The following is a 12,452-nucleotide window of genomic DNA, read 5'->3' on the forward strand; positions in this document are numbered from 1 at the left end:
TCTTTCAACTATGAACTTCAAACCATCTCGCTTGATTTATATGCTCGTCTTTTCCTATATTGCTATTGAAAAATGTTGTCTTTACATATATCTCATATAAAGACCAACCAATATCAGATATCAGAGATTTAATTACTCTGATAGAAGCTTATCTTGCAATTGAAACAAATCTCATCATAGTCAACTTGTTCTTTCCAAGAGAATTCACTTGCAACAAATTTGACCTTGCGCTTTTCTATTTTCCCATCTGTTGCATGCTTTGCCTTGTATAGCCACTTGGAATTGATCACTAACTTTCCATCGGATCTTGGCACAATCTACCAAGCATCATTCGATGTAATGATGTTATATTCATTTGTCATAGCATCTTTCTACACTTGCTTTGAATTTGCCTCTTGAAAACTAGAAAGCTCTGCATGAATGATGAAAGACATTAAAACAACATAACTCAGAAATTTCTTTGGTGGATGACTCTCTTTGAAAGAAGTTTTTGGTACTCCTACTTGTTCTTGTGCCTTCTACAATGTCTGAGTAAGCCATTTAGGCTTCCTGACTGTCTTAGGTAGCTTTGAGGTATCTGTCATTGTGCTAGAACTTGGCAATCTGCAGCTGTCCTGCTATATATTGCTGATTAAAATTTGAAACAACCAACTTGCTCACTTTCATCAACCTCAACAGGGGCTCTTGAGACTTTAGGACCAAGCATCTCATCAAATTTCACATCTTAACTCACTTTTATTTTTACTCGTAAGCCTCAGAAGATTCATTATATCCCACAAACAGACTTCAGGTTGGAGGCATCAAATTTAGTTTTTTTCTCCTCAGACACATTATTATAATGTGGATTCCCAAACACTTGAAAATGAGAAACTTTAGGTTTCTCTCTTGTGAAAGCTTCTTTTAGAGTCCTGTCCTCTTAACACATTGTGAGGACACTTGTTTTATATGCACACAACACATTTGCAGGTCTCTACCCTATGAAACATGGGTAAATATAGGTGATGAATCATGGCCATTGCTATCTCTAATATGGACCCGTTCTTTCCCATTGCAACCTCATTTAAGGGTTGTAAGTCATAGTTGGCCTTTTAATCCTTGCATCTTTACAAAAAGTATCAAAGTCTTGGAGGTATGCCACCTCTATTATTAGACCTCAAAATATCAATCTTCCTGTTTTTTTAAGTTTTTCTCAAGATCTTTGAATTCTTGAAATTTGCGTAAGATCTCATCTTTGGTCTACATGAAGTAAATCTAGGTTTTTCTTGAAGAATTATCAATGAATGAAATGTAATAAATGTTTTATGTCAATGAAGCTTTTGACATAAGTCCACGTACAATCAAATGAGTTAGATCAAGAATCCCTCTTGATCTATGCTCATTGCTAAGAAAAGTAGATTTTGTGTTTGCCAAGTGTGCAACCCTTGCACACTCTAATTTTCTATATCTTGAAGTTTAACAATCCTTGCATCATATCCCGTAAGAGAGGTAGATAGCTTTATGGTAAAGTGATTAAGTCTCTTGTGCCAAAACTTGCACAATTTGTCTATGTTCATTGCTAAGAAAAGCAGACTTGGCATGCTTGCCAGCTGTGCAACCCTTGCACACTCTTGTTTTCTATATCTTGAAGTAAAGTAATCCCTGCACCGTATCCCTCAATAGAGATAGAGAGCTCCATGGTGCAAGTGACCAAATTTTTTAATTCGAAGCTTGCACAATTTGTCATTGTCAGGTATTAAGGCTTATTATTTGATTGGATTAGCAATCAACTTGTAAAGACCACCCTTTTGCATACCTCTGGCCAATACTTGAATAGGTTCTTGGTTGTGATTTCATGGTAACTTGTTGATCATCAAACTCATCCACATACATAAAATTTGTAATGGCTGAAATTGAATGCAGGTTCTTCGTTAATCCAGGGACATATAGGACATCATGAAGTTTAATAACATCACTTCAAGGTGTACAGAAAGAAACAGTTTCAGTTCCTGTAATAAAATATTTAGCATCATCACCAAGCTTTACCTGTATACATGCATTTTTCTCTTAAAGTTTGCTAAAAATCTTCTTTTTGAAGGTCGCGTGTCTTGATGCTCTATTGCCCACATGCCAATACTTGAATATGTTCTTGGTTGTGATTTCATGGTAACTTGTTGATCATCAAACTCATCCATAATGGCTGAAGTTGAATGCAGGTTCTTTGTTAATCCAGGGACATATAGGACATCATGAAGTTCAATAACACCACTTCAAGGTGTACAGAAAGAAACAGTTTCAGTCCCTGTAATAAAATATTTAGCATCATGACCAAGCTTTACCTGTATACATGCATTTTGCTCTTGAAGTTTGCTAAAAGTCTTCTTATTGAAGGTCGCATGTCTTGATGCTCTATTGCCCACATGCCACCTGTTGGTGTACGTTTTATCATATACCGAACATTAGAATAAAATACCCGAGGATACTCTATCCTCTCTTGAAAAACCACCACTTATGTTAAGATTGCAAGAAAATCATATGGTGATTCCAAGGTTTCTCTTGTCAGGTCTTGACGTGTGGATAAGCTCAATGGGTGTTGTGATATGCTGGTAATACACAGGGGGGCTTATGCTTGGCTTGTTCAATTCGGAATGAAGATCTATCATCTGGGACTTGGATCATGGATTTCAAGAAAACTGAAAAGATAAGGTTTAGAAGTTCTAATCTATTCCTAAGAATTCAGGAGACGGTAAAGACTGGGCGAAACTAATAACATTTTGTTTCGCCACACTTAGGACAACTACGCAAAGCATGTGCAATCTTTTAAGGTTGTGCTCAAGATTTTCACACTTATAAATAATACCAACAATTGAACAATATTACTCAAAGTAGAAGTTAAGCATCCACATCAAAAGCTCAAGCTAACTTTACACATTGAATGAAAATCATCCATCCAACAAAAGTATGAGCAAAAAAGTTTCACCAAACTAAACCAAGGAAGCAATAATCGTTTGGGGAATTAATCGGCAAAACAAAAGTATAAGATTTTTTCAAAAAATCGGGAATAATTGGGGAAAAAATTGGATTTACAAAAAAACGTAAAAAATTGCAGAAAAACAATTAAAAACTACTTTTTTTTTGATATTTTAGGGCATTTCCATAGCATAGAGATATTGTAGGCAAATAAAATAGACACTTGAACACATTTATTTTAAATTTGCATTTTTTTAATATTAAATGTTAATAACTTCAGAGAGAATGACATTCAAATTTTCTGTAATTTAAATTTAAATAACAGTAAATTAAATTACAGTAATAAAGTGAATTAAATTACAGTAAATTATAGTAATACAGTAATACCATTGCTGATAATTATTAACAGTAAATTTACAATTTTAATTAAATTTACAGAAATACAGTAATATTACTGTTAATAATTAAATTTACAAAAATACAGTAATATTATTGTTAATAATTAAATTTACAGTAATACAGTAATAATTAAATTTATAGTAATACACTTAATATTTACAATATTACAGTAATATTACTATTAATTTACTAATACAGTAATATTACTGTTAATAATTAAATTTACAAAAATACAGTAATATTATTGTTAATAATTAAATTTACAGTAATACAGCCCGGGATTAGTTGCGTTCAAACCAACCATTCTAATTTGATTATTAAATGGGAGAGACCGTTGGAGGGTTGGTGGAAAGTGAACTTTGATGGAGCTTCCAAAGGCAATCCGAGACCTTTAGGGGTAGGGGTTATTGTGTGGGATTGGAAGGGTGATACGTTGGCTATAGGTGCTTAGACATTGATGGATGGTACCAACAATTTGGCTGAAACGACAACAGCCATGTTGGCTGTTAGGATGTGCAAGAAGCTAGGCGCGAGGAAAGTTCACTTGGAGGGAGACTCGTTGATTATCATTCTGGCTTTAATGAAGAAAGGAATTGATGCATGGCATTTACAAGGGTGGATCCATAATATCCTGGAAGAATTGAAGTATTTTGAGGATTTTCAGTTAAGCCATATCAAATGTATGGGTAATGTCGAGGCTGAAATTTTATCAAAATGGGGGGCTCTCACCTTTGGTGAAGTGGGTGACTTTAGATGGGAGGATTTTTGCAATGTCAATCTTGAGGGAGCGGGTGGCCTCATTTAATGACACTGCGGATGGAGTGTACGGTGTTAGAAGATGGCAAGAGAAAGACGACGGTTGAGATAAGCGAGGTGCATTGCTAATGATGATTTTACGGGTCATGAGTTGGCATTTATTTCATCCCCCTTCTTTTCGAGGCGTCTTTAAGAAGATAATTTTAGTTGAAACAGAGCTCTGCGAAGGTGCTCGTATTAATTTGGAGCTGTAGTACAATTGGTTTGTTGCAAGTATGGAGACCAATTTCACTTTGCGAAGCAGAAGACAGATCTTTGCCTTCTTCGGTGAAATTACCATAGGCCAGTTGCAAAACATGTTCAAGTTTCCTGATGATTTGTTGGCCTAGAGTGCGGCAATAGTGGTCGGGGGGGCTTTCAATCAAGTAAAATACAGATTCAAAACCAGAATGGATGTTTACGCCCTCATTATGGTGTGGGGGTTGGAACTGGGCGAAGACACGACCATGGTAAAAAAGGTGATGCAAATGATAATTCATGAGGTTTTCCTAATTGGAATGGACTCTTTTCTGGAATGGGTGGAACCGGGAGTGGGGTTTGATGCTCACGAAGGGGTGGAGGACGGTGGGAATGGTGGTAATACTGGTATATTTCCCTTTCTATGGTGGGCAAAAGGAATGTGTAGGTTTCATTGTAGGCAGGAGGCCAAAAGGGGATGGGATGCACTGAAATTATACATAGAAATCAAGGAGGTAGAGGGCGTCATTGCTCAGGCAAAGGCAAAGGCCGAACGGGAGCAAAGAAGGGTGTTGCGACCAAGGTTGACGAGAGCATTGGAGAACAGAGATGCCAGGGTGGTGAGATGCAACCGCCGAAGGAAAGTCCAGTGAGTTGGAGCTTTTTGTTTTTCTTAATGGTGACATGTCCTTTTTGAATTGGCGATTTTTTGAGACATGATCGAGCAAATTTTGTTGTAGATGGGCGGGTTGGTGGGTAGTAGAGTTCTAGTTTTTTGATTGGTTGATTTTGGTGGGCGAGTGTGCCCTTTTTTTGATCTCAGATACTTTTTAGACTTACTATGTGTAGACGTGTAAATCTTGTTGATTATAATTAGGGATGGTGGATTCCAATTGCCATGGGCAACATTGGAATCCGCCCAAGAGGGCCAGCCCCTTCCCCAACGTGTAGGGCTGAGCCCTATAGCTCACGGCATCAAATGAAGATCCCATGCTACACTCAAGCCAACACGCCACCATGTATTGGGCCAACCCTATCCTAATGCTTTCGGTTAAATAAATAAATAAAAGTAATTAAATCATAATGCAAGCCGACATGATTAAGATTATTATTCCCCATATAAATAAACTCCAACTTCACTCTATCATTCACTCATTCAGTTTTTCCATACATGCGAAATATATGTGCCTACCAATACGAATTCAAGAGGAAGACTACATCTGCAATTAAAGCGAATTATCCCTGTCATATCAGCGAACTACACATGCCAGTTGAGGTGCGAATTTCATTAATGAAGAGAGCGAACTAAGGGATAAGGTTGCTGTCCACCAAAGAGCAGACTTCATACATAACCAACGTAGGGTTTGGACCTGATTGCTGTTGGAAGGGTTAAAGGTGCAGATGTGACTACTTGATGCTTGTGAAAGTGCAGTTTTGTGGAAGACATTATCAGTCTTAAGTACAAACACCTTCAAGTACTTGAGATAAGTGTTGTAACCCTCATATGAACATAATTCATAATCAGATTTGAGGATCTTTTCTGGCTTGGTTTTTCCTCCTAAGAGGTTTTCCCAGGGTAACCGTGTCTTGTTCTTATTTTGTTCCCTTCTTTGTTATGCTTAAATCTGGAAAACTACAAACCCTTCATTTATTCAATTTAGTTAGTAATTAAATTCTGATGCTTTTTAGACTTACTATGTGTAGATGTGTAAATCTGACCACCTTCCTAAATAAATATTTAATATTTATTTTGACCATATCCCCTTATTAATTAAATTCAATTTAATTAATTTCTTCGCATTCATCTATTTGAGTAATTAAATCACTCAATTTATTTAATTAAATTCATATAAACCTTTTCTAGCCTTTAATTAAATAAATCACTTTATTTAATTAAAACCCTTTCCTCCCTTTTTAATTAAATTGATTCTTGCAAATAAATAAATCTAATTTATTTATAAAATCCCCCCACTTGTATTTATGCAAGTTGCATCTATTTTGGTTGAATTAAAGTAATTTTATTTCAATTAAATTCCTTTTGCCCCATCCACTTGCATTTTCCTACATCTCCCACTTGCCTCCTAAACCCCCTCTAGATTCTTCTAAATCGCTTCCAATTTAGCCTAATTCATCTCCTGATTATTGTCACATTCCTAAGTAAAAGGAAGTCACTTCTCAAAACCTCTGAAGTCTTCAATAACCATTAAAGGCTTTGTGTCTTCAAATGGTTAACCTCTAAAGTCTTCCAAACCATTAAAGGCTCTTACATAACCATTTATGGTTAACTCACCTTTGACCTTTGGTTAGAGACTTTCCTCTAACTTAACTATCCTTTTGACTCAAGGGTCTCATCAAACATTTATGGCTTTGACCATAGCTATCCATTTAACCCTTGCACAAGAGTTTACGCCTTGGGTAAAATCTTTATCCATTGGATAACCCTAACCTAACCTTAACCCTTACCTCCTAAGGTAACCTTCATGTCTTCTCAGGCATTTAATGCTTCTTGCATCTCCTCTCAAGCAACCTTTTGTTAACAATCGTCACCATTTCATTGGTGAGAATTGTAAACATGGATTGATTAACTTTCAGTCCTAGCCCTTGTTAAGATTATTCAATCTTAACCATCCATTGCCCTATTTTCCCTATAAATAGAGCTCTCATTCTTCATTATCCAAAAAAAAGATCCAAGTTTTTATGCATCTACATTATAGCCTAATTTACTAAGCATTTTAGCCTCTCTTTGTTAAAACATCATCATAGCATTTAGAAGCATTTTCCATATCATAGAATATTCATGCTAATCTAGTATATCATGTTAGGATAATTTGTTAATCTTTTATTATATCACTATCTTCATCTTAACTTAATCATCATAGTTTTAACATATCATATAGATCTTAGAATGTATTCATGCATGTAGATTACAATATCACTCGTTCTTGGAGTTGTCATTCCTAAGTCATTTGCTCAATGATCTAAGAGCAAAACATTGGCTTTAGGGATCCTGTGAGATAGAGAACAATGGGACACCCCTTGGGAAGTTAAACTAGCTCAATTAGTTTATATACTTGCAACTGTCACGGGGCTAGATTGACCCGCACGACACCGACAATCTTTTCGGCACTTGTTCGTGGGATCCAAGCACTTCCAAGACCTCAGACTACGCCTGTTAGCACTCCCAAGCTCCAGAACCTGCACAACAACGCACAATCTTGCACAACGGAAATCTTTACACGATGAACACAATACTGGGGCAAATAGATAACTTTATTGATATGATGAAATGGCCCCCGACCATGTCTACAATCAATTCCAACTATGTTGTTGGTCACTACCTCGAGTACTTCCCAAAGCACCCGATTACAAGTTCCCGCCCCTGGATTCACGTCTAATCTTGAAACATTGGTACTAATCACACTGGACCTCGCCCCTGGCTGTAGCTTCTCACATAGACTCCAAATCCTCAAAGATCCTGTCTCCTTCGGAACTCAATTTGGCACACCACAGACTCTCTTGTGAGCCAACATGACTTACCCAGTACAAGACCCAGACCCCCTCCCTGAATAGGGACTCCAAGTCACACTGCTTTCTCTGCTGCTTCTACTCACACCACTGCACTGCAATCACTCTGAACACCTTTGCTCGCTAGAATGCTGTTTTGGTCCTCCTTGGATTTCTCCACCATGAACCTTTGCCTATAGGAAGTAAAGCACACTGTAGAAACGTTCTCTCGTGAACGCGTGGGATACTCTGCGTCCCTCCCATATAAGTTTTTCGTCTAGTTCCCACACAACTGTAGTTTGACACCAACCGTTTGTTAGTCACCACAACTTCCACCTACTGAGAATCGAATGGGGACTTACACCCCATAAGACTACTAACCTCCTCGAGATAGCAGCCCCTTACATCCTTCCCCACCTAAAATAGGTGATGTCCTTGACGCCGACAATACAGTCCTAGACTCGTGTTGCGGAGGCCCCCAACTTTGTTTGTACTTAGAAAGGGAGGCTGGAGTTCCGATCCAAGAACTCCAAAACCTGGGCTTCATATTTCCAGAGGTTCTCAGCCTTCTCCCAAGTTGCCACTTCTCGGGACTGGCCCTGGCGCCCTGCCAATGAACTAAAAATTCCCTCCACCTCCTGTTTCCAAATCCTCTCTCCTTTACAATAATGACTTCCTCCACTTCTAGTCCCGGCCTGTCCTTGACAAATGTTGGTCCTCGGGTTGGTATGTTCCTGGTGTTGTCCTCTTTATCCTGATGATATGGACGGAGTTGGCTGACATGGAAAACATTGTGGACTCTAAGATGAGCTGGCAACTTTAGCTTATATGCAACTTTCCCAATCCGCTCCGTGATTGTGAATGGTCCATCAAATCTGCGACCAAGTGCTGCACTCAACCCCTTGGGTGGTTTAAATTGAACTGGGTTCATCTTGAGAAAGACCTTGTCACCAACTTTGAACTCCACATTGCTCATCCTTGAGTCTGCATAATGCTTCAATCTTTCTGCGGCCTTGACCAAGTTATGCCTTGCATGATCTACTTGATCTTGCTACTCCTTCAATCTATCTTTTGCATCTGGACAGTCCCCGACATATCCACTCAACACTGTATGAGGAGTTAGTGGCTGTTGCCATGTAGCCATTTCAAAAGGTGAATACTGACTCGATGCACTCTTCTGCATGTTATAAGTAAACTGTGCTGGGTCCAACAACTTAGGCCAGTTGGATTGGTCCGACCAAACAAAGTGCCTGAGATAGTCCTCCAGAATCCCATTGGTCCTCTCTGTCTGTCCATCTGTCTTCGGATGGTGACTCGTTGACATGAGCAACTTTGTCCCAATTAACTTGAACATTTCCTTACAAAAGTTGCTGGTAAAGCAAGCATCCCCATCACTAATGATACTCAGCGGAACACCCCAATACTTCACAACATTCCTGAAGTAGTCGGTAGCGTCCTCTGCTCTGCACGGTGCCTTGCACGGAACAAATACGACATACTTCGAGAACCTGTCAACCACGATCATGATGCTACTGTACCTGTCCACTTCCGACAACCCTGTGATGAAGTCCATACTCACGCTTGCGCATGTTCTCACTGGTACGGGTAAGGGCTGCAACAATCGTCTCGGAGGCTTTGTTACCGCCTTGTCTTGTTGACATATGAGACAACTCCTTACATACTCATCCACATCCTTCCTCATATTCTGCCAGTAGAAGCCTCTCTCAACCAACGCAAGGGTTCTCTTTTGTCCTGGATGGCCTGCCCACAGGCTGTTGTGACATTCGTTGAGAACTTCCCTCCTCACATTCTTCCACTTAGGAAGGTAAACTCAATCCTGGGTGAATAGCAACAATCCATCACTGACACTGAACTTCCGAGTCTTACCCTCCTTTCCCTGTTTGTACAACTTTGTTGCTTGAAGATTCATCAGATAACCCTCCTTGATAAACTCCAACACCTCGCTAGATAGTTCCACTCATCTAGCCTCGGGCCGTGCCTCTTGGTCCCCTTCGATAGCAGCTAACTGTCCCTTTCTGCTTAGAGCATTCGCTACAATATTCTTCTTTCTTGGGTTGTAGAGGATCTCAAAATCAAACTCTGTTAAGAACTCTTGCCACCTGGCTTGCTTTGGAATCAACTTCCCCCGAGTCCTGAAATAAGTTGAGGAAACATTGTATTTCTTCACCACAAACTGCGTCCCCAAGAGATAGTGCTTCCAAGTTCGAAGACAATGCGTGATCCCCGTCATTTCCTTCTCATGGGCAAGGTAATTCCTCTCCTTGTCCTACAACTTTCTCGACTCGCAAACCAGTGGATGTCCATCTTGCATCAACACCCCTCCAATTGCAAAGTCCGAAGCATCGCTTTGAAGCTCGAATGGCCTTGTGAAATCAGGCAATGCCAACACTGGCGCCGATGTGAGTCTCTCCTTGAGTGTCTCAAAGGCTGTCTGACACTTGTTTGACCACTTCCACTTCCGGTCTTTCTTTAGAAGTTCTCTTAAGGGCGCAACACATTTGGAAAATCCTTCAACAAACCTCCTGTAGTAATTCGCCAGACCAAGAAACGACCTCCTTTCATGTACATTCTGGAGGGTTTCCCAATCTCGGATTGCTCTCAGCCTCTCTGGATCTGGACGAATGAATCCTTTTCCAATGATATGCCCCATGAAGTGCACCTCTTCCTGAGCAAACGCACATTTTTCCTTCTTGACAAAGAGCTTGTGCTCCCGGAGCAACTGAAATACCTCTACCAAGTGTTGCTTATGCTCCTCCATGTTCTTGTTGTAAACCAGTATATCATCCAAATACACCACCACAAACTTATTCAACAGAGGTCGGAACACATCGTTCATGAGTGTACAAAAAGTTGCTGGCGCATTGCATAGCCCGAATGACATCACCATGAACTCGTATGACCCATACCTGGTCACACATGCAACCTTCTCTTCATCTCCTGCTGCAATCCTCACTTGATAGTAACCCTGCTTAAGATCAAGTTTGCTGAAGACCTTTGCCCCAGACAAGCGGTCAAAACAGTCAACAATAAGAGTTAGGGGAATACTTGTTCTTGATGGTTAACTTGTTTAGGGCTCTGGAGTCGATATTTAACCTCAATGTTCCATCTTAAACAACACAGGCCCCCCATACGGAGAACGAGATGGCTTGATGTAACCAGCCTCAAGCAGTTCCTCTAACTGCCTCTTCAGTTCTACCATCTCTGGACCAGATAACCTGTACGGAGCTTGTGCGGGTGGCTTCGACCCTGGTACCATTTCTATCTTGTGATCTATAGTTCTTCTCGCTAGGAGTTGAGCAGGTAGCTTGATTGGCATTGTGTCCTCAAACTCCAAAATGACTTCCTCTACTTTGGGTGGAATGGGTGTCTCCTGCACATCCTCTAGTTCATCCCAACCTTCTTATCATGCTTCTTAGTTGCCTTTTTCATTCCCAATGCTGAAACCATTGGAGCCTTCCTAGATTGTCGCCTCTTTGTCATCTTCACTATGCATGTTTGCTTAGGATCCAAAAACACCAACGAATCCAGGTGAGGAATTATCGCAACCTTACCGATCTTCAAGAACTCTTGACCCAATATCAACTCAAAATCATCCATCTCGATCACTGTCAGATCCATGTGACCCTGACACGAGTTGACTTTCAATGGTATGTCTCGGACTATACCATGTATCTTCTTGAATGGGGAATTCACCGCCTTGAAAGAGCATGCGTCCGCTTGCACCTTCAACCCCAGATCTCGAGCTCTCCTGATTGAGATAAAGTTGTGAGTGGCTCCTCAATCCACCATAGCCACTGTGTACTTCCCATTTATCTGGGCCTCCACATAACACAACTTGTTTCAGTTCTTAGATTCAGCAGCTATGGCCTCAAGCAATTCGGTGGCATTCACTGCACTCAAACGTTGGATCACACCCATCGCTGCAATCTGACCATTCTGGTCTGTTGGCATCCGTGTAGAGTTCAACCTCTGTCGTTGCGGACATTCTCTCACCCAATGTTCTGAGCCACCACAAATGAAGCATCCATGCCCTCTCTTGTCATTTTTTGACTTGGCATCTTTCGAACCCTTACTTGAACCTTTGCTATTTGAGGACTTTCATGTGCCACTCTGTTTACTGCTTGAAGAATCCCCCTTCCCCATAGACTTTCCTTCATCCTTGGGTTGGAACTGTTTCTTGTCTTTCCTTGGGAGGTTGGATCCACTTGTAGCACCCTGTGCCTTCGGCAAATCGTTGTAGTCAACCAGATGATCCGCGACTGAAATGGCCTCTTCGACATTTGGGACCTTCAGCTTTTGGAGCTCATTCTGAGCCCACGGAGCCAAAGCTTTCAAGAAGTGATATAACTTAAGATCTTGGTCCATATTTGGAAATTCCAACATAAGAACCCCGAAAGCTTTGATGTAATCTCTAATCTTCCCTGTTTGCTTTAGGTCTGAAAGCTGTTTGAAGGAGGTCCACCTTGCATTCTCTGGCTTGAACTGCTCCTCGAGTGCATCTCGCAACTCTTCCCATGTGTCTACCTTGACTACCGGCCTACCAGCCTCTATATCCTGAAGTTTGGCCCTCCACCAAAGCTTAGCTCCTC

General features: G+C 40.3%; 1 protein-coding gene across 1 annotated transcript in view; it reads left to right on the plus strand.

Moving 5' to 3' along the window:
• The window catches only part of LOC131054650 (peptidyl-prolyl cis-trans isomerase FKBP12), a 70,231-nt gene that overhangs the window by 10,536 nt on the left and 47,243 nt on the right, over positions 1-12,452 (plus strand). The gene's annotated exons all lie outside the window — the stretch shown is intronic.

Source organism: Cryptomeria japonica, chromosome 2 (assembly GCF_030272615.1).
Source record: "Cryptomeria japonica chromosome 2, Sugi_1.0, whole genome shotgun sequence".
Taxonomy (NCBI): domain Eukaryota; kingdom Viridiplantae; phylum Streptophyta; class Pinopsida; order Cupressales; family Cupressaceae; genus Cryptomeria; species Cryptomeria japonica.